The sequence below is a fragment of the Pan troglodytes genome, chromosome 10 (assembly GCF_028858775.2).
Source record: "Pan troglodytes isolate AG18354 chromosome 10, NHGRI_mPanTro3-v2.0_pri, whole genome shotgun sequence".
In the NCBI taxonomy this organism is placed as follows: Eukaryota; Metazoa; Chordata; class Mammalia; order Primates; family Hominidae; genus Pan; species Pan troglodytes.
The window spans coordinates 119,594,316-119,621,996 of record NC_072408.2 but is presented as its reverse complement, the minus strand read 5'-3'; the positions used below and the strand labels follow the sequence as shown (position 1 = coordinate 119,621,996).

The 27,681-nt window shown below is 44.1% G+C and overlaps 1 protein-coding gene across 12 annotated transcripts in view; it reads right to left on the bottom strand.

Moving 5' to 3' along the window:
* The window catches only part of RPH3A (rabphilin 3A), a 320,776-nt gene that overhangs the window by 109,810 nt on the left and 183,285 nt on the right, over positions 1-27,681 (bottom strand). For 3 of the 12 annotated variants that reach the window (XM_016924293.4, XM_054663621.2, XM_054663622.2), the window contains exon 1: positions 24-423. The exons of 7 other annotated variants lie outside the window; for them this stretch is intronic. The gene's annotated coding sequence lies outside the window, so the exon portion shown is untranslated. Of the gene's footprint in view, positions 1-23; positions 425-451; positions 525-27,681 lie in introns of those variants that run through there. 2 more of the 12 variants (XM_024348064.3, XM_054663613.2) reach the window with 2 other exon arrangements.

The window sequence follows — 27,681 nt, the reverse complement described above, 5'->3', positions numbered from 1 at the left end:
AGGACCAAGACAAAAAGAAATACCACTGCCAGAAGCGGAGAAAACTCGGACCAGCCGGTGAGTCAGTGGACAAGGGACAGTGGCTCCCTCAGACTGTCCTCCACATGGATGAAGGTTTTCGCTCTGTGAGTCTCTCTCTCTCTCTCTCTCTCTCTCTCTCTCTCTCTCTCTCTCTCTCTCTGTCTCTCTCTTTCCCTTCTCCCTTCCTTTCCAGTCCGCGTAGGCAACTCCGGGCTGCTGGCAGTAGACGAATCAATTGCTTCCCCAGAGCCAGTTTCTGCCGCGGCTGCCACCACTACCGCAAAGCCCTGTGTGAGCAAGGGAAGCGGGGCGGCAGCTTCCCAGTGCAGGGGGAACCAAGCGGGAACCAAGCCTGCCTCCCACCCGTGATTTATGTGTGCGGTGCCTGGAGAAAGAAAGGTGGGAGGCCGGGAGGGGAGGTTGGGCGCACCAGAGATCCCAGCTGGTCGAAACGGCAACCAGGGGATTGGCGGTCAGCACCACGGACAGCGCTAAGATGCCTCGGAGGAGGGGATGGGTGGGAAGCGAACCCCTAGGCAGAGAAGTTAAGTAATTGGATGGTTAAAGCAGAGAAGGGGGGAGTCCGGAGGGGTGGGGGACGGGACTTCTCGACATCACACAGTCTAGTCAGTGACAGCTTACCTACCACACACTTTTTCTAATACTGTCGCTCACTCTCAGAGCAAAGGAACTATAACTTCACAGCCCCTGTCTCCCACACGCCCCCAGTCCTGCATTGCTCCTCTCTGCTCAGACAAGAGCTTGGCACCGGTGTGGGGGGCTCCCTAAGTGGTTTTTCCCCTCAAAGTTTCGCCCAGATGACCTGTCCTCACCCCCATTGCTGCAGATTTCTGACCTGTACCTGGAGTTTCTCAGAATTCAGAGCAGAAAAGCTGAGGCTTAAGAAATGGAAATTTCTAAGGGGCAGGGTGGCTTAGTTGAATAAGCACTTGATGGTTTTCTGGAAGTCAGATCCAGCCCCCTTACAACTCTGGAAAAGTCATTTAATGTTTCCAAGTCCCATCTGTGAAAATGATAACATAATGACCTTATTTTTCCTAAAGATAGGAAGCACGAGGTTAAAATGCAACAATAAGAATACCCAAGCTGTGAACTGCCATGATTTCATGGTCCGTAACCTGTCCTAAAACACAAATGTTTGGACAGAGTGATAAAGGAATTGACAGCCCACCTAGGATGGCATGTGCCAACCTCATCCTTCAGCAGGTGGTTTGAGTAGAATGAAGGGAAATTTTAGGTCTAAATCAGACCATCGAGCCTTGGCCAAAGACCCTTCCCCGAAAGATCCGGACTGGCTTTCTGAAGTGAAATCACTATATGGACAATGAAATAAAAGTATCAAAAGGGGAAATATATAAAGATGAATGGATTCCCATGGCTCCCAGTGCTCCATATCTCAAGAGTCCTATTCCTCCTAACTTTGGGAAAGGGCTCAAATTGGAAAAAGGCCAGGAAATCTCAAATAGACCAAGATCTGCTTAGAACTTCTCTGCAAAGTGAAGGAGAACTCTCTCTATTGGAGACTCATATCTAAAGCTTCCCATCCAGATGGCCCAGGGTTAACTACTACATTTGTCACTTACTTCTCCCCATGAGACCCAGGAGTTAAAATGAGAACATTTAGAGCTCATTTAAAAAACAATTTTTTAAAGACAGTGTCTCTGCCAGGCGCGGTGGCTCATGCCTGTAATCCCAGCACTTTGGGAGGCCGAGGCAGGTGGATTACCTAAGGTCAGAAGTTCGAGATCAGCCTGGCCAACATGGTGAAACCCCATCTCTACTAAAAATAACAAAAAAATAGCTGGGCATGGTGGTGTGCACCTGTAATCCCAGCTACTTGGGAGGTGGAGGCAGGAGAATCACATGAACCTGGGAGGCAGAGGCTGCAGTGAGCCGAGGTTGCACCATTACACTCCAACCTGGGCAACGAGAGTGAAACTCCATCTCAAAAAAGACAGTGTCTCACTCTGTCACCCAAGCTGGAGTGCAGTGGTGCAATCATAGCTCACTGAAACCTTGAACTCCTGGGCTTAAGTGATCCTCCCACCCCAGCCTGTCCAGTAGCTAGGACTCAAGGTGCACACGAACATACCCTGCTAATTTTTTTTTTTTTTTTTTTTTTTTTTTGCAGAGATGGGTCTCACTATATTGCCCCGGCTGGTCTCGAACTCCTGGCCTCAAATGAACCTCCTGCCTCAGTGGTGGTGGTGGTGGTGGTGGTGGTGGTGGTGGTGGTGGTGGTAGTAATTGTCATCATGATGGTAATCATAGTGATGACTATAGTGATGGTGTTGATTGACAATGATTATGCTGATGATGTTGATGGTGATGATTATGGTGGTGTTGGTGGTGGCAATGATGGCAGCTATTGAAAACCTACTATGTGCCAGCCCTTCTGCTAGGAACTTTACATGTATCATCTTCTGAAGTCCTCACCATGACCCTTTCAGGACACTAGTATTATTCCCATCTTGCAAATGAGAAAACTTAGACTCAAGAAATAAAATTCCTTGCTCAAGGCTTCACAGTAAGTTACAGACATAGCATTCAAACTCAGTGTTGTATGATTCCAAAGAACATGCTCCAGGATGTCTCTCTCAGAGTTCATTTCAAATGCATTCTACAAGTTTGAGGGGGAAAATTTCATCGAATATTTTCTGGGATGATCCTGTGACATAAATTCAGTGTCCTCACTTTACAGATGGAGAAACTCGGGACCAGAGACGAGAATTGACTTGTCCATAATCAAAGAGCTAGGAAGTAGCAGAGTTGAGTATAGAATGCAAGCCTTTCAGATGCCAGGACCTGTGGTCTATTGCCTAGGGCAGTCCCAGGCACATAGGAAACCCTCAATAAACAATATCGTTTGTTTTATTTGAGACAGAGTCTTGCTCTGTCACACAGGCTGGAGTGCAGTGGTGAGATCTCGCCTAACTGCAACCTCCACCTCCTGGATTCAAGAGGTTCTCATGCCTCAACCATGCAAATAGCTGGGACTACCGGTATGCGCCCCACGCCTGGCTAATTTTTGTATTTTTAGTAGAGACGGGGTTTTGCCGTGTTGGTCAGGCTGGTCTCGAACTCCTGACCTCAAGCGACCTCAAGCGACCTGCCCACATCGACCTCCCAAAGTGCTGGGATTACAGGTATGAGCCACCACACCTGGCTGCCTCAATAAACATTTGAAGAGTGATTCAAGAAGCCCAAGGAGAAATGAAAGTCATTTAGGATGCTGGTGGTGGAATCAGAACCCAAGTAGTTCCCAGGCCTCTTGGCTTCCAATCCCAAAGAATTTCTCACAGCTTCCCCGGCCATTAGGCATGTATTCTGGGAGGGCCTCTCATGAATTCAGCTCTCCCTTAGGGAATGACAATAGCTACCACCTGCTGCATACCTAGACACTTGCCATGTGTCACGCAGTGTACTAAGCACTTTACAGTGATTATCCCCACACTTCACAACTACCTGAAGTGGGTGCTATTACTGCCCCATTTGCAGACAAGAAGCAGACAGATGATGTGAAGCCCCCAAACTCACACAACCAGGGAGCAGCAGAGGCAGGGATGCAAATCTCAGGTCTGTCTGACTCCAAAGCCTGTGTTTTCACGACCCTGTCAGTTTTTCCTAAACCAGGCCCCCTAGAGGCCCCTGTGGAAATGAAAAGAGGCCTCAACTGACCCTCCACTCTGGTTTCAACTAGAACAGTTAGTGGTGCTTTTAACTGTTTTGCATACTGGGCATCTGCCCAAGCCTTCATTGAAACAAGGATTTTGCACCAAAATTAAAAAATAATAATATGGTTGAAACCTGAGCTCTGCACCCTCTCTGGTCACCACGCCATCTAGGAACTAGCCTTGTCTTGTCAGGGGAACTTGCCCCACCCTGCCCACCTCCCTGGTCACCACTGCCAAACCCCTCTTCTATCCCGGGTGCTTCTGGAGAACCCTTTGTTCAAAGAACCAGCTGCTGCTGTAAACTCCACCAGCCTGTGGCACTGCAGCAGGGAGACACCTCGAAACCCAGACTTCTCAAGGCTGAGCCCGGCCAGGGTCTGACGCTCTCGAGGCTTCATTCAATGATAGAACATTGCGAAGATTCCTCAGGCCGCAATTCAGCAAGCTGCCTTGCTCTACCCTTGTTTTATGGAGCAGAGGCAGCCCAGTAAGACTTTCCATCACCCCAAAGAGGATGGGAAATGATGATGGTAGTAATAGCTACAGCAACAAATGATACCCACTACCTCCTGCACAATTTGTATATGTGCAGCGGCATCATCTCATCCTCCCAACAATCCCATTTCAGGATGATAATGGTTTCGTTTCTGTTCTATGAAACTGAGACTCCTAAAGCAACTAGCCTGAGGCCATTGAGTTCATAAGTGGTGAGACTGGAATTTGAACCAAGACCCTGTGAATTTATGATCATTATGCTATCTGGCATTCCTAATTCCTTATCATCTCTCCTTTTGCAGGGGGCAGGTGCTTACTATTTACCAGGTGCCATGCTTTATCTCCCCAGCACTATTCATGACTGACAACAGTGAAAGGAGGTTGTGTTGTGCTATTTACCCATTTTCAAGATGAGGAAATCAGACATGGAGAGCTCAAGTGACTTGCCCAAGATAACACAGCCAGGAAGAGGGGGAGAATGGGGTGTGAATCTGAACAGTTTATCTCAAGGTCCTCTGTGCTTTTCTGTCTCCCAAGGAAATGGGCACTGAGACAGCCCATTTCACTTAGCAAGTGTGGTAGGCAAAATAATGGCCCCAAAAGATGTCCACATTTTCATCCCCAAAAGGGGTTAATAGATTACCTTAAGTGGCAAGTGGGACTTTGCAAGTGTGATGAAGTTGAGGATCTTGAGGTGGGGAGATTATCCTGGGTTATTTGGGTGAATCCAACATAATCACAAGGGTCCTTATAGGAGGGAGGCCGGAGGGCCAGAGTCAGAGAGGAAAGGTGTGGATGGAAGTATAGGGGGAGAGAGAGAAAGAGAGGTAGGGAGAGGTATGAAGATGCTTTGTTACTGGTCTTGAAGATGGTGGAAGAAGCTACCAGGTAAGGAATGTGGGCAGGCTCTAGAAAATGGAAAAGGTGAGGAAAAGAGTCTCCCTGAGAGCCTCCAGAAGGAACACAACCCCACTGCTGACACCTTGGTTTAAGGAATTCTGACCTCCAGGACTGTAAGATAATTAATTTATGTTGTCTTCAGCCACAGAGTTTGTGGTTATTTGTTACAGCAGCATAGGAAACCAATATAGCAAGCCTGCCAGGGGACCCTACATTAAGAAGCCCATAGCAAATCGGCTTTAGGAATCACGACTGAGCTCCCTCTTAGACAAAGAACGCAGTGCTTCAATCATACTACAACCTGTTCTGAACAATACCATGTGTGTGCCCTACAAGAGAAAGGACACATGCTCAAAGCTTTAGCCTGAACACTGGGCTTTGTCACTGGATGACACTGCTAGGGCATCCATGCCTTCTTCACTCCCTCCTCCTTCTCCTTTAAGAGTCTCCAGGGAAATGCTACTGTCAGGGACACAAAAGGGAAGAAATGTCACAGGGCAGCTTTCCAGGAGCACAACTCATCACAGGGAATCGGTCAAAGATAGAACAAGTAAACGAAACAGAGAGATTGGCATGCAAGAGAAAGAGAAAGAACACAAGACAGAGAGAGAAAGGATTGCTGGGTCCCTGAGATTGGCCTATGTGCACTGACAAATCCCTTCCCACAAGGAAAAGGGCAATCGTGGGGAAGCCCACTAACCTCCTTAGGAAAAGACACAGTAGGACTTGGCGAAGCAAGCTTTCAAGACAAGTCAACAAGTTTTATTTATTAATCAGTCAATTCCACGTTATCAGGCAAGGCTCTGCCAGGGGAAGGGAACTTGGACTTGCCTTCTCTGATACTCGGAGTTTGATTTCAGCTCCCTACTTCCCAGTTTGGGACCTTGGCATGTCACTGGCATGCTCCGAACCTCAGTCTCCTCAGCTATAAAATGGGACCACCATACCTTCCCCGCTCATCTCCTGAAGCAGCCAGGATGTTTCACTGAGCTAATGAATAGGAATGAGTTTCGTATACTCTAAATGATGAATAACAGCTACCATTTACTAAGTTTCTACTGTGTGCTTATCCAGACTCCTATCCTCAAGGAATGCAGTGAAAACGTCCAGCCCAAAATGACCATAAGTAAGGGGAAAAGGACAGCAACGGCAGAGACGGCATAATGAAATGGTTAAGAGGCCAGGTTCTAGAGCTAGGCTGCCAGTGTTCAAATCTGACTCTACCACATGCAAACTGTGTGACCTTGAGGAAGTTACTAAACCTCCCTTTGCCTCAGTTTCTCTGTCTGCAAAGCAAATGATAGCACTTCCTTATATGGTTGTTGTTAGGATCACATTAGCTAACATACGTTAAAGCACTTAGAGCAGAGCCCGGCACATAGGCAGCCCCATGTCTGTCATCTTTATTCATTATCATGGCCATTGTGATTATTATTTATTATGGAAGAGAGGTATCTTCCAATGAGTGATACACATTGTGCTGAGATCCAAAAGATGAAGTTAGGTATTCTAAGGATGTTTATTTTTTCAGTGTTTAGATGTTACATTTTTACCTTAAAGCACATTAGAAAATTATTATATTCCCACTTACAGCAGTGACTTAATGTCATTTCCATCACCTCCACAGCATTATCTGCCCTGAAATCTGAAAATCAGTCAGTCCTGAAATCATTCCTCTGGGTATGCTAGGTTTGCCTAACTATGCTCTGCCAACCACCATGCAGCTGTATCTTTTTTTTTTTTTTCTTTTTTGAGATGGGAGTTTCGCTTTTGTTGTCCAGGCTGGAGTTCAATGGCGCAATCTCGGCTCACTGCAAACTCCGCCTCCTGGGTTCAAGTGATTCTCCTGCCTCAGCCTCCCAAGTAGCTGGGATTACAGGCATGCACCACCATGCCTGACTAATTTTGTATTTTTAGTAGAGACGGGGTTTCTCCATGTTGGTCAGGTTGGTCTCGAACTCCCGACCTCAGGTGATCCACCCGCCTCTGCCTCCCAAAGTGCTGGGATTATAGGCGTGAGCCACCACACCCAGCCACGGCTGTATCTCTTAAGGCCAGCTTCCCAGTTAAGCCAGTAAGTCCCAAAACACAATCTTAGGCCAAAAGAATAAAGTAAGCATGTAGAACCTTTCGTCTCCCAAGTCCTCTCCAGAATCTGAATCTGTCTCTAGCCTGTAACAAATAAACAGCTGACACTTATTGAAGGCTGACTGCATTTTCCTCATCTGAACTCCTACAACGGAACCTCACCTTCTCCCTGTGTCCACCCTACATTATAACTGGCTCCCCCACCAGACTGGACATTCCAAGAACACAGCTCAGTCTTGTGTATTTCTGAGTTCTCAGGGCCCAGAACAAATCTGATGCCTGGTCAATGTCGAATAAATAAATTATTCTTAGAACTTTTGATGCTTGTATCTTTTGTCTTCCTGGAATCTCATAAAACTTACTGGCATCTCACCATCCCAAATTGCATGTTTAGTTACCATAAATGAGATACGACCATAGTTCACGGGGTTCTGCAAGGAACCCTGTATCTTCAAGATGCTGCTGTCTTTGAACAATTTTAGGGGAACCTGGGATAGATCATCACCTCAGAAGAGCAATATTGGAGTGGCTGCTGCAGGGAGAGGACTGAATAAGAGGGGAGAGGCTGGAAAACCTGCCTGGGGGTGAGGCTGGACCTGAGCTGGACTGAATTTGAACAAGTGAAAAGAAGAGTAAGGAACAGCAGCTTGAGGAGAAAGTTCAGATGTCTTTATGACCAGTAAGGTATTAAGGATGAAGGGGGCTGATATTTGCTGGAAGATTCTACATTTTCTACCCACCCCCACCCCAGCTTTATTGAATCTACATTTTCAAATGGAGCTTTAAGCTCTGATGGAAAATGAATGAATTCATAAAGGAGTGACCCCAGGCAGTGTGATTGGAGATGGGGAAGTCAAGAGAGAGAGATCTATTTCCAGGTAGGTCTTTCAAAGCACTCCTCCAAGAAGATCCTCTCAAGCCCCTAGTTTGCTTTTCCCTGGAAATGAATAAACCAGATTCCTCATCTCTGCTGTGGACATATAACTGTAAAAACCTCCTAGAAATAAGCTAGTATAAAGGAGGGAGCAGAGGAAAAGCTGGCTTCCCACTTAGTGGCTAAGACACTCACCAAGCACCTAGCAGAATAATTGAGAGGGAGCTGGCTTTGAGTCCCACGTTTTCCACTCACTGGTTGTGTGAGCTTGGGTGAGTCACTTTACCTCGCTGTGCCTTAGCCTCATTGTCTGTAAAATGAGGATACTAATAATAATATGTACAACATGTGTTTCTTGGAATTATTCTGTGAGATAAAATATATAAAGGGCTTGGCACATAGTAGGTGCCCAACACATTAGCTACTACTATATTATTACCTTCACTTTGTTCATTTTTTATTGTTATCCTATGTCAGATGCTGGAGATACCAAAATGACTAAGACTCCACCCTTCCAAGCTACCGGCCAGTGGAGATATAGAAAAACGTGACAGGAGTGTGACAAGTGTGGCAAGAGTTATAAAAGGGATGTGGGAGGCAGAGCATAGAGAATGTTTATTTCTATTATGCATGTGAGGTGGGAAGGAAGAGATTGGATCAGTTACCTCCACGGGAGACCAGGGAAGTGGGGTAGGGGGTGGGGCAATGCCATGTAACCAGTCTCTCAATGCCCTGGGCACCTCTTCTTTCCTACTCCAGCACTGACTCCAACATCTGGGGAGTTTCTCTCCTCCAAGGAGATTTCTCAGCCTCACACTTACGTAATCCTAACGTGACATGACAGATATCCAGCAGGCTTGAAGAATGGAGAGACGAGCTCACCCCACGATTCCCACTTGGCCAAGCAGGGAAGGCAGTGACAAGTGCTACAGAAATGGTGAGAGCCCATCTCTCAGGCAGCAGATTAGCAAGCAGATGAGCTGACAGGCAAGTGGCAAGGGAAACTGGCACAGCCTCTCTAGAGGGTGATCTAACACTGTGTGTCCAAAATCTTAAGACATTACACATACCTACTGTGTGACCCATGAGACTCTGTCCAGGAATTTAACCTAAGGAAATAATTAGATGTACCTGCAGAGATGATCATCACAGAATCGCTTACAATAATGACAAATTGGAAACAAGCTAAGTGTCTGACAACAGGGGGTCATTTAAATAAATAGTGGCACATCCCATACCAGGGGAAGTGAAGCAGCTCCACACCAGAATAGTCTTGGTATATCCATGAAAAGCTGTAATCTCTTTATTAAAAGGAAAATAAGGAGAAATAGAAAAGATGACTCCATTCATAAATACGGTCCCTGGGAAGAGAGAAATACCGAAAAGTCCCTTCCACGTGCATTTCCTATTCTTTCTTCAAGATCCTGGTCAGTCACTCATCTATTCACTCAACAAGCATATGCTGAGGACTGATTTATGCCAGGTGCTAAGAATACAGAAAGACGGAAAAGGGATACCATCCCTGTTCTTGCCAAGCTTAGAGACCAAAAGGTCACTTCCTCCAAGGAGACCTCCCTGATTATACCAGTCCAGATTGAAGCTCCTCTTTTCTGATTCCTGGTAGTCTCCCCAGAGTTTGTGAAGGATGATAACAACAAATTCCCAAGACTTCAGCTAAGTTCTTTACATTCAGGATATTGTTTAATACTCAGAGTTACCCTGGAAAATAGATCCTAAAATTACTCCCCATTTCTCAGATGAGAAGACTGAGCCTCATGCATTAGCAGGTAATCAAGCAGGGGCTTAGCTCACATTTGTCTGATGTCAGAGCCCATGCTCTTAAGCATTGCGTTGTATTGAATAAATGCTGAAGGGCCTGCATGGGACAGGAACAGAGTATCTGTCCACTCTCCCCAGGACTCATCCCGAACTGCTCCCAATATGGTTGGATCCTCCTCTTCTCTGCCCCCATTGCACATAATTCAGCTTCCATTATAGCCTGTATCCTTCCATCATGATCCCCAGCGTGGGAAAGTGGGAGAGACATCTGACCACCCTGAACTGCATGTTTAGTTATCAGCAATGGAATATGTCAGTAACTAAGGGATTCTGCAAGAAGCTCCGTGTTTTCTAGATGCTTCTCTCTTTGAATAGGAAGACCTGGACTAGATCATCATCCCAGAAGATCAATGCCAGAATTGCTGGCTATAGCGATTCCTTGAGGACAGAAGCCATGTCTTTCTTGTGTATCTAACATGATAGCCTGGCACAGAATAAATACCAAATAAATAGTTGATGAATGAACGAATGATTGAGTGAATGAATGAATGGATGGATGAAAAGGGCACCATTTTATGAGCCATTTATTTCCTGGGTGAGAGGTTCTTACTCTGGGCCAACGCCAATAGCTCACTGATCCTCCACCAATACCACCACACCCAGGAAACTACAAAGAAACTGAACAGAGAGAAATTCAGGCCCCCCATTCACCCAGGGGCTCTCTCATGGTCCCGAACCACACAGAAGAGGAGGCTTGGGCAAAAAAATGGGAAGTGATGGTTGCAGGGAGGAGATCAGCTGCAAGTCTTCTGCCCCAGAACTGATGGTTCTAAAGTCGCAGCCACGTGGAACAGTCGTGTTCAATCAGACGACAAACCCAAGAACCTCTTGCGAGCCCTTTCCAGCAAAGTAAATGAACAGAGAGAAAATCCCAAGGGACACAAGTCTGGCTGCACTTGGAAATGCCTGTTGGTTTTCCGAGGGAACCAGGTAAGTTCCAGAGGATATGTTTTTTTTTGTTTTGTTGTTGTTGTTGTTGTTGTTTTGGTTTTTTTGTTTGTTTTGTTTTGTTTTTTTGAGATGGAGTCTCACTCTGTAGCCCAGGCTGGAGTGCAATGGCATGATCTTGGCTCACTACAACCTCCTTCTCCTGGGTTCAAACGATTCTCCTGCCTCAGCCTCCCCAGTAGCTGGGACTACAGGCATGTGCCACCAGGCCTGGCTTATTTATTTATTTATTTTAATAGTAGAGACAGGGTTTCACCATGTTGGCCAAGCTGGTCTCAAACTCTTGACCTCAGGTGATCCGCCCGCCTCAGCCTCCCAAAGTGCTGGGATTTCAGCTTGAGCCACCATGCCCGGCTACCAGAGGATAATTTCATAGGAAATTTCATGTCATTCTTAAGTCAGTCTTTCAGGATATCAAAACACAAAATCGCGTCTCCTTGTTGGCCATTCTGATACCCGCATAGGGAGCTGCAGGGAAAGGAAGCAGAGGTTCTGAGACACTCCATCTTCATTGGTAAAATGGAAGAAGAGTGTCTACCTGCCTAGATGTTTGTAAGGATAAAACAGGATTAAAACACATGAAAGGGCCCATATGGAGCTCAGCAAATAGCATGTGTTCAACAAATGCCTGTTGAATCTGAAGGTAATAAAAATCGTCATGAAAATGCCAATGTTATCTGGAAGAAATACTCCTTTCTAGTTTGCAAGATTACGTTTATCGGCTTATCCTTAACAGGTGAAAGAGATTTGAGAGAATGGATACAGGACAGGTAAGTTTTGAAGGAAGAAGAGAAAACCTAGGGGACATGAGATGTTTTCACAAAAATGAGGCCTACAGAGGGAAAGAACAGGCACTGGGGCCTCCAAAAGCAGGGAGGGTGGGAGGGGCGAGGATTGAAAAATTACCCATGGGGTACAGTTTTTACTATTTGGGTGATGGCTACACTAGAAGCCCAAACCTAACCATAATGCAATACATCCATGTAACAAACCTGCCCATGTACCCCCTCAATCAATAAAATTTTTTAAAGATGAGGCCAACATGAGCCCCCAAAAGAGAGGCATTATGAGAGTGCTGGTTACATAAAGGGGAGAAAAGGAAGAACAGACAAGGAATATAGAAAGAGATACTGAAGGAAAATTTTGCCATTTTCACTGAAGACCTCAGCAGGGCCGTGTTCGCTCTGAAGACTCTGGGGACAAATCTGTTCCAGGCCAATCTCCCAGCTTCCGGCAGTAGCCGACAGTCCTTGCAGTTTCTTGGCTTGTGGCTGCTTCACTCCAATCACTGCCTCCATCACCCCATGGCCTTCTTCCCTCTGTCTCTTTTATGTCTGTGTCCATTTCTCTCTTCGTATGATGACACCAATCATATTGGATTTAGGGCTCATCCTAATCCAGGATGACCTCACCTTAACCTGAGTGTTTATATCTGCAAGGACTCTATTTCTAAATAAGGCCACATTCTGAGGTTCTGGGTAGACATGGATTTTAGGGGGCCATTATTCAACCCTCCATACAGTGGAGGTGTGATTGGTATGGAGATGGCGGTCAGAGTGTGAGTCCACTTCTTCACTAACTAGCAAAGCCGCCTTGGATAAATCATAATCAGCCCTACCTCACCTTCTCCATCTGTACAATGGAAGGGGGTGATGATCATATTATTAAACTAAGCTGACAGCTACAAAAACACTTTTTAATCTATATGATACTGTATGAATAGGAGTTATTATATAGTGGCCATGAGAAAGTACTTTGCAGACCCCCAGCTACAGGAAGCTTAATTGACTGAAGGCCCCAGCTGCTGCACTCTCAAATCCATCAGTGCAAATGAGGCCATGCTTCCCATGGGCAGCTCCCAGCCAATAATGGAATGCTGCAGGGATACTAAAACTGGCCTGTCCCTGGGAGACATGGGACTCCTCCGACAGAGACTTTGGCTGGAGGACTCCTCGACACCTTGCTGAAGCGCCTTTAGGCTGCATGAGAGTCTAGGACACTCGCTCCCAGCCTTCTTTCCCTCTCCCCTTCACTTGGGGGTCCAGTGGCTACTTATGCCTTCTCTGGTCACCTCCCTATTTTCTCCCATCAGCCTTTCCCCTAATCAAATCCTAGCACATCTATTCCTGTCTTGGTGTCTGTTTCCTGGAGGACCCAGACTAGCACATTGTCCCAAAGACTTTCTGCTACCTTTGCCAGGTAAGCACGCATTCCCTGTTCCTGATTGTCCTTCTGGTAAACCACCTCTTCCCCACAGTCAGTCCTTTCGGGTGGAGGTTTGGGTGGAGCTGATGCCTCCCTATACTCCAGGAGTTAGCAAATGTCCATGCCTAATTAATCCATCTATCTCACCCCCTGGCCACAATGATTAGTGCAAAGAAGTGCATGTGGCTCAATGCAAGCCAATGAGATTCCTATCTGAAACTTTTGCAGGCATTCTTAGGAAAGAGGCATATCATTTTCATCAGGGTTGCTAAGTTGCTACAATGTAAGCCTGGGGCTGCCAAGAGGCTTCTTTGTATCCTCCAGCCTGAAGTTGACGCCTATGCAAAAGAGAGAGAGCAATGTAAGAAACCGATTCCTGACACCATTATATGAGCACCTGAATCCAGCCATGCCTGAAGCCCCCACACTTTTCCATAATGTAAAATAAAACGTTCCCCTGCCTTTTGTTGTTGTTGTTTTGCTTTGCTTTAGCCTATTCAAATTGTGTTCCAACTAAAAAAAATTAAATTCATATATTTCCTGACATTATTCTTCAAAGTGATGGCCAGAGAATGAGATTATGGCTTCTGGAACTACAGAGTCAAGTAAACATCGAGGATGGGCAAAATGGATTCTTTTAATTCTATGTGTGAACTACTTTCAGGGTGTCAGAAGGATTAAAGAGAAAAAAGAAACAACTAAAGAAGCATCAGTGGGAGCCAGTTTGGCTTTAGGCTGCTTTTTAAAGAAAGCCTCTCCATAATTAGGATTTCCAAATATAATCTCTCTCTCATTTGACAGAACCCAATACCTAGATAGCTACTCCTAAAAATAAGGGAAACTAAAATCTGTTTTTTGATGAATCACTAACACATTTCATCTCTGGCTCTTCTTGTGTTTGGGGATGGAACTCAGAAGTAGGTGTTTCCCTTCTTTTAAAAAAATTAAGATTGGTGGGAATTTCTGTCAATAAATTTGTTATGCTCTTCTCCCCAAATGTGAATTCTTTCTGTAAATGCTGGTGCCTCCCATATGGAAGAGAAGCTGATGTCAGGCCTATGCATTCACCACTGTTGAGGTTTATCCTACATGACAAAAAGCATTTTGGAGATTCTTTCCTTGTCAATAAACAGAAGCTCCAACAAAGCCAAGGCCCAGCAATACCTTTTATCCTAGTTCAGCCAAAAAAGCACCCATCCTGCTGCGGTATTGTGAACAAGACTATAGAATTTAGCAAAATTGCAGCCTGTGCTGCATTTCTGACTCAAGCCTCAATCTCTCTCCTTTGGAAGTAAAAATAAACAATACCCTATTCATGTTCAGCTGCTAGCATCATTAATTAACATAAGGAAACCAAACTTCACTAGGCAATTAACTCCCCTTTCTTGAGTAAATGCAGATGGCAAACAGAGGTCCTGTCTCATGTCAGGACCCTTCAGCCCCTACTTCAGAGGTATCTCCATCTCTGGCACAGTTTTGATGGCAAAAAGCAGAGGCACCTACGTGTTCTTTAAATAGATCGCTGCCTTGCTGCCTTGACAGCTAATGGCCAAAGGAGGCTAACACACAGTGGCATCTGCATTCACAAAATCAAGGAAGTTTTCCATCAACAGACTTGCTCTTTTATTAAGAGGAAAAACAATAAGGCATGCAGAAGCAGAAGCTACTAGGGGATTTGAACCTCTGAACTGCATTGAGCAGATGCACAGGGATGAGGAGGACCCAAATTAATAATAATATTAACACTGATGATCACAACAGCAGCAGCAGCAAGGGCTAATATTTGCTGAGTGCCTCCTGTAAACCTGACTCGAAATCACTGCTTTATATGCATGATCCAACTGAATTCTCACAATAACTCTAAGAAGTAGGTGCTAATATTATCTCTGCATAAATAGATGAGTTGTGGTAGATTGGTTGCAAAAATGGCCTTAATTCTTCCTTTCCCTGTACCCATGCCCCTTGCAACGTGACTTCACATTGCAATGTAATTTTGTAGCTCTGCCCATCAAGAGATGGAGTTAACTTCTCCACCCTTTGAATTGAATTTGACCTGTGCTTCCTTTGGCCAATAGAATGCTATGAGCCTAGACTTTAAGAGGCCTTGCACTTTCTTTCTTTCTTTTTTTTTTTTTTTGAGATGGAGTCTCACTCTGTTGCCCAGGCTGGAGTACAGTGGCATGATCTCGGCTCACTGCAAGCTCCATCTCCCGGGTTCACACCATTCTCCTGCCTCAGCCTCCCGAGTAGCTGAGACTACAGGCGCCCACCACCACGCCCAGATAATTTTTTGTATTTTCAGTAGAGACGGGGTTTCACCATGTTAGCCAGGATGGTCTTGACCTCCTAACCTTGTGATCCTCCCGCCTCAGCCTCCCAAAGTGCTGGGATTACAGGCGTGAGCCATCGTGCCCAGCCGGCTTTGCACTTTCTCTTTCTTTCTCTTTCTCTCTCTCTCTCATCCCTGCCTCTACCATAACAATAAATCCAAGCTAGCCTGCTGGAAGATGAGAAGCCACATAAGATAGAACCAAGGCTTCCTAACCAGGGCCATCTTAGACCAGCCAGTTCCCAGAGACTCACCAACCTATCATCAAGCTGAGCAAGATAGCCAAGTTCCTCCCAGATCAGCATGACTGCCCAGCCAACCTATAGACTAGTGAGCAATAACAGCGTGTTTATTGTTATAAGCTACGGGGGGGGGGGGGGGGGGGTTTGTAGTGGTTTCTTACACAGCACTATTGTAGCAATAGATAACTGATACAATGAGGAAACTAAGTCATAGAGAAATTAAAGTGACTTCTTAGCAGACTTCTTCACTCATAGTAGATATTCAATAAATATTAGTTAAATGAGTAAATGAATGATTAAATGATTTGGAAACCAAGTCCAGGTCTGTCTGACACCACGGTCTGGGCATTTGACCAATAAGCTATACCAGAATGTACATTTCTAACCTATGCCAGTTTCTTCCCTTTTAAAAATCACCCAGCACAGTACCTGACTCAATAAATCCTCTTTCCTTTCGTTTCTCCCTCACCCCTGACTTCTACTCAGTCAATTTAACATAATCCCTGCTTTAGTATAAAGTCCCCAGAGAAAGGGGGAAATGTAAGTAGAGATAAAAGATGTGTTTGACACAATTATAATCTACCCCTGGAAAAGGACCATGTTTCTTTGCAACCTGTCTCTGTATTTTATGTGTTAGCTATAGCTGGATTTCCCCCTACCACCACTGCCCCATTTTTTATCTTTATCTTTTAGCTGGTGAGTTTAGACCATTTGTATCTATGATTACTGCTATATTTGAAGTTCATTCTGTCATCTGATTTTGTATTTTCTGTTTACTCTGCCTTGTCCATGGTTCCCTCCCCTGCCTTTCCTGTCTTCTATTTCTCCTACTGCTAGTTTAGAAGTTATATTCTTTTCCTATTCTTTCAGAACTTACCTTCCATTTTTTAATATGCTTATGTGACTTAATCTAAAATGAATCAATTTCTGTACCCTCATCCAAGACAATATAAAGGTCTTAGAGTAGTTGAATTCTAATCTCTCTCTACTGACATACACATCTAGCACTGTCTTTCTATATCCCTCAAAGTAGTCGTCCCTGGATTCCCAGGACCTAACACGGTGCCTGGCACATGGTACATGCACAGCAAATTCTTGGTGGATGAATGGATCCTTAGCATTTGCTTATTATTACACTTAAACATATGTTATGTTCCCTTTTTTTGGTATTCATATTTGTTTTATTCAATAGCCTGTGGTTTTTTCCAAACTTTTTTTTTGATTTTTTGTTTTTGTTTTTAGTTCTGGGGTACATGTGCAGGATGTACAGCTTTGTTACATAGGTAAACATGGGCCATAATGGTTTACTGCACCTATCAACCCATCACCTAGGTATTAAGCCCAGCATGCATTAACCATCCTTCCTAATACTCTGCCTCCCCTTAACCCCACCCCTCAACAGGCCCCAGTGTGTGTTGTTCCCATGTGCCTTGTTCTTATAGACAATTTTATATTCTTTGAAGGATTTTCTTTTTTTTATTTTTATTTTAAGTTCTGGGGTACATGTGTAGGCTGGGCAGGTTTGTTACATAGGTAAACATGTGCCATGCTGGTTTGCTGCACAGATCATCCCATCACCTAGATATTAAGCCCAGCATGCAATTTTTCCTATTTTTCCTACTGCTATTTTTCCTACTGCTCTCCGCCCCCTACCTCACCCCCCGACCTGCTCCAGTGTGTGTTGTTCCCCTCCCTGTGTCCATGTGTTCTCGTTGTTCAGCTCCCACTTGTAAGTGAGAACATGTGGTGTTTGGTTTTCTGTTCCTGCATTAGTTTGCTGAGGATAATGGCTTCCAGCTTCATCCATGTGCAAAGGACATGATCTCGTTCCTTTTTAAGGCTGCCAACAAAGGATTTTCATTCTGACCAACCCAAATCTTTCAAAGTAAGAAGTGGACCTATTATAATGAGGATGTGAGGCTAAGAAACTTGGTGTCTTGAGAGAGTCACAAACCAGGGAAAGGAAGCTCCAGGGGGTGAACCCCGTTCTCCAGACTCTCAATCTAGTGCTCTCATCTATATCCAGGACACTGGCAGCTGGATAAGGTTTAATGTTCTCTTTCCATAAATATTTTAGTTACATTTAATCAGCATAATACATTATGTGTCAGTGACAATCTGGAAACTTAACTTTGATGCCTGAGAGAATTCCCCATTCGTTCCAACCTCTTTGCTTTTATTTGTAAAATTTTCATCCAAAATATCTGTCTCTGTACATATACATACATAGATATACCTCTCTATATATCTGTGTGTGTATATTTATTATTATTGCACAGCATGGCTTGTTCCTTTGTCAGGATATGCTATGTCCATCTTCTTGTTTCTTGGCATCCTTTACTTCTACCTTTCTCTTTTTCCTTTTTTTTTTTTTTTTTTTTTTTGCCCAGGCTGGAGTGCAGTGGCGTGATCTCGGCTCACTGCAACCTCCGCCTCCCGGGCTCAAGCGACTGTCCTGCCTCAGCCTCCCAAGTAGTAGCTGGGATTACAGGCATGAGCCTCTATGCCCGGTTAATTTTTATACTTTTAGTAGAGACAGGGGTGCCACCATGTTGGCCAGGCTGGTCTCGAACTCCTGAGCTCAGGTGATCCGCCTGCCTCGGCCTCCCAAAGTGCTGGGATTACAGGTGTGAGCCACCATGCCTGGCCCCTACTGCGTTTCTTTACAAAGCATTCTTGTTACTTGATTTTTCCTTCCCAGCAGCAGCTTCAGTCCTGCTCCCACCCCCACCTCTCATTGTGGCCCATTGGTGAGGTAGGCAATGAAATCATTCTATCCGCCAACACCAGGAAGTGCAAAAATGGAATGTTGCATATAAACATCAACTTAAAAAAAATACACCCCTACCCTCTGCAAAGAGCTTTAATCATTCTCTTCAGGGGATTAAAACATTTCAAAGTAGCAAATGAAAACTAATTTAATCTCTCCATTTAAATATGTTTCATCAGCCTATACTTATTTTTTTAAAAAAAGATGACATTGCTGAAAGTGAGAAAAAAAAACAAATAAATTCAATTAGTATTAGCAATCAAAACTTCACATTTCAAAGCTGGGGTCAGGCCCTGTAATGGAAAAGGAGGGGGGATCTTTTCTGCACCAAGGAACCAAATCCACTGTCATTAAGTTTTACTTCTCTTTCTCTTTGGCAAAACCCCATCCTTCAACAAAAGGGATGGGGTTATCCATTTTCTCCTCCCATTTAAATTTCTGTGCAAGCCCAATTCATAATAGCAAAATCATGGAACCAACCCAAATGCCCATCAATCAACAAGTGGCTAAAGAAACTGTGGTATATATATATTTATATACACACACTACATATATAGACCATATATATATAATATATATATGATGGAATACTATGCAGCCATAAAAAGGAATGAATTAACAGCATTTGCAGTGACCTGGATGAGATTGGAGACTATTATTCTCAGTGAAGGAACTCAGCAATGGAAAACCAAACATCATATGTTCTCACTGATATGTGGGAGCTAAGCTCTGAGGACACAAAGGCATAAGAATGATACAATGGACTTTGGATACTTGAGGGGAAGAGTGGGAGGGGGTGAGGGATAAAAGACTACAAATATGGTGCAGTGTATACTGCTCGGGAGATGAGTGAACCAAAATCTCACAAATCACCACTAAAGAACGTACTTATGTAACCAAATACCACCTGTACCCCAATAACTTATGGAAAATATATATATAAATTAAATAATTAATTAATTAATTTCTGTGCAAGCCTAAGAGAATGATGCCCCAAATGACAATACTACTACCAATAAATAATAATCACTAATAATTATTGAGCGCTTACCATGCACCAACCACTTCTCTAAGTACTTGACATGTGATATAACACATTCAATGTCCACACAACTCTCGTGTGGTGGGCACCATTGTTATTCCCATTTTCCAGAAGAGAAAACAGGCAAAGAGAGAGATGACATACCTAGGGGGTGGAAGAGGAAGGACTTAAGCACAGGGACTCTGTCTCTGGTGGCCATGGTCCTAACCATTCCACTGCACAGTCCTCAAGGCCACCCCGTTACTGTCCCCTGAGATAATCATTGCCCCGGCTATCTTCTGTTTATCTTTCAGAGCCCTCTCTGCCCTTGTCCACCGGGCCCCGGGAGGTTGGTCCATGTGGACTGCATCTTCAGGCTCCCTGTCCACTGGGTTAAGCCAATGGCAAGCCCTGGCAGGCGATGAGGGGGTAGGAAGAAGGAGTGGTTGGGGCATTCATGCCCTTGCTTTCTTCCTGAGTTATCACTATGGGCTGACCAAGTCTCTTGGCCACATGCCACAGCTCCTCTCAGGTGGCCTCTCCATACAACTTTCTCTTTCAAGGTCCAGGCGACTTCTCCTGCCCGTCACCCTCTAAAACAACAACATGGCAATGTCCCCCTGCTGGTGCAAGTCCCCAGGCTACTGCACCACCTACTGCAGATCCCCTATGCCTTCTGATGCCTCTGTAAACAGGCCCTTTCATACTCTGCAGACTTCTGGGGTTGAGTGTCCCTCTGTTCCTGCCAAGCCCCTGGTTAACATGCCTGTCCAGGATAATTCATCAGAACTTCCTGACTATCAGTTCCCAGGCAGCCAAGAGCCTCAGGCAGCCAAGAGCCTCACTCACCAAAGGAAAACAGACTATTTGGTACCCTTAGGAAATGGGCATCGGTCCATCCCTGCCTCTCCTGATACAAAATGAGAACATATGTAAGTCATTCTTCCTCTAATTATCTATTGAGCACCTTCTAGGTATTAGACGCTGCACTGGGGATACATTTGCAGACGTAACAACCAAGGCCGTTCTCCCTCACAGAGGGAGAGAATCAGGGGGAGATTAGGGTCATGAACAGAAGAACAAAAAACCAGGACAGTGTGATGACTGTGGTAAGTGTGACAAAGGAAGAGAATGGCACACCACAAGAGCTTCTGATATTTAGACCTGAAGGATGAGTAAAGGAGATGGCCAAGCAGTGTGTGTGTGTGTGTGTGTGTGTGTGTGTGTGTGTGTGTGTGTGTGTAGGGTAGTTAGGGGTGTAGAGTATTCCATACAGAAGAAATAATGCATATAAAGGCCCCAGGGTAAGCAAGACTTAAAGAAAGGTGATTGGTACAAAAGCCATTTAGAGTACAACCTTAGCTATTGTTTCTACCACCCCCAGGCACCAGCAGCCAGGCTTTCTACTGGGGATGATACAGCCCCCTTGGGGGCACTTAGAAAGGTAAGGAGTGGGCATTTCCATTATTGCAGCGACTTAGAGGTTGCTCCCGGCATTTTGTGTCTGGGACCAAGGATTCTAAATGCTCTGTTATGTACAGGACAACCCCTCGCCTTGGAGACCAGTGCTGCCCTAAATGTAAATAGTGCCCCCTTTGTAAAATAATGTCATCAGCAACTCATCCCTGAGGCCCTCTGTGCCAGCTCTGATTCCAGCAGGAAGTGAGGAGGAATTGGGTGACTTGCCGGAAGAGGGACTGACATGGATTTGCATCAGAACATTTTTCTCACAGGATAAAACCCGGGGCATAAGGGAAAGAGGGAAGGGCAAGTAAGAGAGGGCTTAAGGAATTTTCTTTTTTATTTTAGAATGAGAAGTGAAAATGAGAGAAGAATATTCTAGAAAGTAGCTGTCATCATTGTAGGGCAATGTTTTCAAACTCTTTAGACCAAGACTCACAGTAAAAATTTATTTTTATGTAATAATCCAGTTTATACATACACTTAAACAAATGTGTGACTGAAGCCAAAGTTTCACAAAACTACACTTGCCCTCAAGTAAGTCATGTTCTTTGTACTTTCTTATAAAGTGATGTTCTTTGTAAGTGATGTTCTTTGATATTTTCTATTCTATGCTGACTTCTATCCCCTAGATAGGTAGGATTTTACAACTTACTAAATAGATTTCATGTCTATTTAGAAACAAAACTAGGAGAGTGTATTTTAAAGATTAGAAATGCGATAACACATTGTGTTGGTAAGCATATGAAGAAGTGAGCCATCTTGGATACTCTTAGTGAGAGTGAAAATTAATAAAATTCCATCAATAGGCTATTTGGCAGTACTTATATCAATATTTTAAATACACATCTCTTTGACTCAGCAATTCTATTTCCAGGAATTTCTCACAGATTTATTCAAACATATGCCCAAAGATGGATATAAAAGTATATTTATTGCAGCATTGTTTGTAGTGACATAAGAAGGGAAGCAATATAAATGTCCATCTAAAGGGGACTGGGTAAATGAATTGTGGAACATCTTTATTATAGAATACTAAGCAACTGTGAAAATAAATGAGGCAAGTTTAAATGAACTGAATTGGAACAAGATCCAAAGTGTTTCATATAGTTGAAAAAGCAAAAGCCATATACTGCTAATTCTTGAGATTTATCATACTATCATACTATCCTCTCTACTCCTGTGCATGTTTGAATTTTTCCATAATTAAAAAATTTAAAAGACAAGTGTCCAAAATATATGTTCAGTATGCTACCATTTGTATTTAAGCAGATTCACTTAAATAGGCAACAGGACACATACGAGACTGGAAGTAGACAGTGTCTCTAGCAAGAAAATTAGGGAACAGATGTGGGGGAAGGGTTTAACCTTGTATTCTTTCTACTCCTTTAATTTGCAACCACTTGTACCTTTCCTGTCTGTGTGTATATGCATAATTTAAAATAACATAGACACAAAACTGGCCTGCCAATCTCAACAAGGAGAAACACAATTTTATTGGAAATCAAAATAATCAAAATAATACCTGAAAGCAACAAACAAACACATTCACTGAAAATAATGTACTTCTAACTCTGACCCCTGCCCCAAGCCATACCACCACACTACCGTTGGGGGTATCCCAAGCATTCAAGTAAAACATGCAATTGTGTTCAATTATATTTTCTGCCAAACTGTTGTTTCTTTGAATGAAGATGGAACAAAGACTGGGCCACATGGGACCCCAGTTATAGCAGGGTAATTACTGGAAATGATTTAAAGTTTAACTTGTTTAAGTCCTCTACTTTAAGAATGACAGAATTGCCAGGCATGAGCCTAGCAACTGCAACACTTTAGGAGGCCAAGGCAGGTGGATCACATGAGCTCGGGAGTTCGAGTCTAACCTGGGCAACAAGGCAAAACCTCATTTCTACCAAAAACAAAAATTAGCCAGGCATGGTGGTGCACGCCTGTAGTCCCAGCTACTCAGGAGGCTGAGATGGGAAGATCACTTGAGCCAGGGAGGCAGAAGTTGTAGTGAGCCAAGGTCTCGCCACTGCACTCCAGCATGAGTGACAGAGCCAAAACCTGTCTCAAAAAACAAAACAAAACAAAACAAACAAAAAAGAAAGAAAGAAACAAAAAGAAATTCTAAAATAAAGAAATAAATAAAAGAATGACAGAATTCTGAGCCAGCCACTCCATTTCTCAGTGTCTGCCTGAGGGGAGGCTGGAGCAAAGATGTTCATTACAACCTGGTCTGTAATAGGGAAAAACTGAAAATAGCCTAAACATTCAATAACAACAAAATGACTAAATAAGTCATGATACATCTGTATTATGGGATGCCATGAAGCTATTTAACAATATCAGAAATACATATGTATTAATGTGGAAAGAACTCCAAGACACAATGTTGGGTGAAGAAGGCAAGTTGTGATACAATATGATAGTATCTGTACAGTCTTTGAAGAAATGCATTCACAAAACAATACTGTAAGTTAATATACAAATGCATACAAATCATCTGGAAATATATAAATCTATCATATGACAGGATACTTCAGGGACACCAGGGAGTTGTGGTCAAAGACGATGTTAGCCTTATTTGTAAATCTCATTTTTTATAAGAATGTATTTCTGTATTACTTGTGTGATCACAAATTATATCAGAATGTACCCTTCATTAAAGGGTTCAGAAAGAATAGCCCGACCCCAGTCCATATGGTCAGTGAACTTAACAGCTATTTTTAGAATCTAAAGTCTAGAATCTGCCTCCCAATCTAAGAGTTCTTTCCACTACCAATTAGTTCCTCATCTTAATTTTGAAACCAACAAAAATTATATTCTCCTACTCAAGAGAGAATAAGGCAGGACTTTCAGTCCCACCAGACACCAATGAGGAGATAAATGTTTTTATGCGCTAAACGTAACATGGTTAGATCTCTACAAGGTTAGCTAAGACAATTAACTTCAAAGCCTTCCAACTGACAGCAATACACAAATTAACTTCCACGTCAGCTTTAGAAAACTAATCTCATAACAGTGAAGAATTCAGTAGCGGGTTCTGGTCTTGTTATTTTAAAAAAGAGAGTTTACTTCAACGTGAGATGAAACTATTTTCTAGAGCAACTTCATAATTATACCACAAGAAAAACGTTTGCCTCTAAAACCAGCACCCAGTGGAGATAAACTGGAAGGAAGAAAGAAGCCTCAAAGAGGCGTCAAGTTAAAATCTGCAAGAGACACCCACAAGAGGGAAATGAAAAGATTGAAAGTCTCAGAAAGTTTATTATAGGTTATCATAACAGCTAACATTTATTTATTCAGTCAAAAAATATTGAATACTGACTGTGCCAGGCACTGTGCTAGGTACTAGGAATACAGTCATGAACAAGATACAGAAATCCTGTGGTCATGGGGCTAACACGAACACGAAGCTGGCATTAAACATAAGAATAACAGGAAACAATAATCTGGGAAGGTGAATAGGGTGTACTAGAGTAGGATGGTTTTTTTGTTTTTCATATATGCTATTTCATTTTTTTTGAGACGGGGTCTTGCTTTGTTACCCAGGCTGGAGTGCAGTGGAGCAATCATGGCTCACTGCAGCCGCAAATCCCTGGGCTCAAATGACCCTCCCTCCTTAGCCTCTTGAGTAGCTAGAATTACAGAAGTGTGTCACCATGCCCAGCTAACTTTTGTATTTTTGTAGAGATGGGGCCTTGCTAAGTTTCCCAGGCTGGACTCCAACTCCTGGCTTCAAGCAGTCCTCCCACTTCAGCCTCCCAGATGGCTGAGATTATAGGCATTAGCCACTGTATCCAGCCCTCTATTTTAAATATAGTGAGTGGTCAGGGAAAGTCTCAATGAGATGATGTTTGAGCAAACACCTGAAGGAGGCAAAAGAACAAGGCCAGCATAGCTCTAAGGGAAGTGTGTTTAAGGTGGAGGGAATGTAAGTGCAAAGGCCCTGAGGCAGAGACGTGCCTGGCATAGGTGTGAGGAGCAGCAAGAGGCCAACATGGCTGGAGCAGAGAGGACAAGGGGAGAATCCCAGAAGATGAGAGAGGAAGCCAAGAGCCAGGTGGTGTAGAGTGCAATAGGCCACTGTAATGACTTGGGCTTTTAGTCCAAGATGGAAGCCATGGAAGAGTTTAGAGAGCAGGAGTGACATGAACTCACACACCACTGAATGTTCTGATGGGGAGCAAGGGGAGAGGTGGGAGAACCATTGAGGTCACTGCAATAATCCAAGGGAAAGATGGTTTATCATGCGGTTACCGTGAGTCAGGGGCTTTGCATACCATATCTTTTATTTCTATTTTTTAAATTGACACATAATTCACAAACCATAACATTCATCATTTTAGAGTGTACAATTCAATTGTTTTCAGTATATTTACAAGATTGTACAACCATTACCACTGTCTAATTCCAGAGCATTGTATCATCCCCAAAAGAGACCCCATATCCATTAGCAGTCACTCCCCATTCTCCTCACAGCCCCTGGCAACCACTAATCTACTTTCTGTCTCTATGGATTTGCCTCTTCTGGAAATTTTATACAAATAAAATCATGTAACATGTGGCCTTTTGCAGCAGGTTTCTTTCACTTAGCATGATTTTTTTTTAAGGTTCATCGTGATGTAGCACATATTCGTGCTTCAGTTCTTTTGACGGCTGAATAATATGCCCCATCTTCTTAAATTGCCACCAAAGTCCTGTGAGGATGATACTATTATTGTCATACCCAGTTTTCAGATAAGGGAACTGTCACACAGAGAGGTCAAGTCACTTGCCCAAGGACAAACCAGAGAGGGGAAGGGCTGGGATTTGAATGTAGAAGTCTGACAGCAGTGCTAGCCCACTGGACTGTTTTGTTAACTGCCTTATTGAATGGTGGCATCACTAAAGCCCCTAGCCAGACCCTCACTGGACTGGGGAAACGGAGGCCCTGATTTCATACAGAGTCAGGCAGAGCTGTGTCTGAGACCCGAATGCCACGCCATGCGGTTCAGTGTAGGTTCCACGCCAGCATCCACTTGCTTCCCTGGAGGGCCCTTCTCATCCTGGGTGATGCCAGATAAGATGGGTGAGAGTGGATCTGCCAGAGGGTGAGATTGAGGAGGAGGACAATAAGGGGTGGGAGAGGATGCCAATAGCATTGCCCTCCCCACAGCTGACCTCAAAAACATCAGCTCTGCTCAACAAATATTATGCCTCTACTGTGGACTAGATATGGTGGTCAATAAGACATGGTCCCTGCCCTTAAAAAGTTCTCTGGGCCACTGGGAAAACCACTATCTTGATATTATATCAAAGAGGAAGCTGTGGGGCCCCTGTCTTTGCCATCTTTGCATGAGTGAGGAGCCTGGCACGGCGCTGGGTACACAGCATTCTGCCAACAGACATTTCTGTGGAGCATCTACATCCTTGGGACGTCAACCATCCTCCTCAGCAATTTCTCATTAACCCTGTTTCACCTATAGCCCTCCTTGAAACGCGCCATTGTGTGTGCTCTGGGGCCCCAGCCACACACGTTTGGGAAAGAGGTGGTCACCCCACTCACCCGGGTCCAATCATATTTCTGCTGCTGCGGGTTTGAATTTTGGATATAAAGACTGAGCTATGCTGCTCCATAGGGAGGAGCAACAAATGCTCTCAGAGCTCCATGCAGACTCATCCCCTTGGATCCCTTTATCATCGTTGTGACACTGGCTGCCTCTCAGGATGACACAGAGAGCCTAACATGTCTGGGAGTTCCCTTAAACCATGACTGACAGGCGTAGGAATAAATACTCCAGCTCCCTCACCTCCTAATGAGGACAACACCCAGGCATGACTGTAGTATCTAGAGTGGCTTCTGCAGGTTTAAGCCAAGCTTGCCTTCCTTAGGATGGCTTGGTACCACCTCCTGCTTGGCCTCCTTTCCTTCCTCTATTCCCCCATCAGTCTCCCATGGGAACACTCCCTAATCAATAATTTTCACATGTTTCAGGGTCTACACCTGGGAACCAGCCTAAGACCAGGGGTTGAGGTGAGCTGGAGAGTCATGTAATAATCACTAGCCTTTCTTGAGTACTTCCTATGTACCAGGCAGTTATAAGCACTTCACACATATTTACTCATGTATCTCACAATATCCCTGTAAGGCAGGTGGTATTACTGTTCTAAGTTCACAGATAAGGAAAATGAGGTGTTTGGTGTCGCCATCCATACAACATGAGTATGGAACGAGTTCAACTTCACACAGCTAGGAAGTGGCAGTGCCAAAATGTGAACCCAGGCAATCTCAGTCCAACTCTGGGCTCTCATCTTCTAGATGATCTGCCTCTTGTGTAGGCTTGGGGAGCAAGAGCTGGCATTTGGGGGTGCCATGAAGGACCAAATACAAGCAGATTCATGGAGAGATGGCATCTATCTAAAGAGAATAAAATGAAGCAGAGAAGCACTGAGAGCATGTGTATGGGGAAGGGTCCATGGTGACAGTATGACTTCTGAGTTGCAATGAAGCCCAGCCATAGTTCCTGCCATTGAGTTCTAAAAGGTTTTCCTGGTTTCCTGCAACAACCTCCATTTTTATCTCAGCTAATATGAATGGACCGCTGCTCCTTGGAGCTAAATCAATTCCCATAATTGCCCAATCAATGGGTACTAAGATGAGTGAGGTGCGGTTGCAGTCCTGCAAAGTTCTATGGTCCAGCCTCAGTGTGAAGATTTCAGTTATTTTTAAGCCAGTATTTATGGAAGGTTTATATGAAAAATTGCATGAAGCAGTACATTGAACATTTTACGTGCATTGAGTCATTTC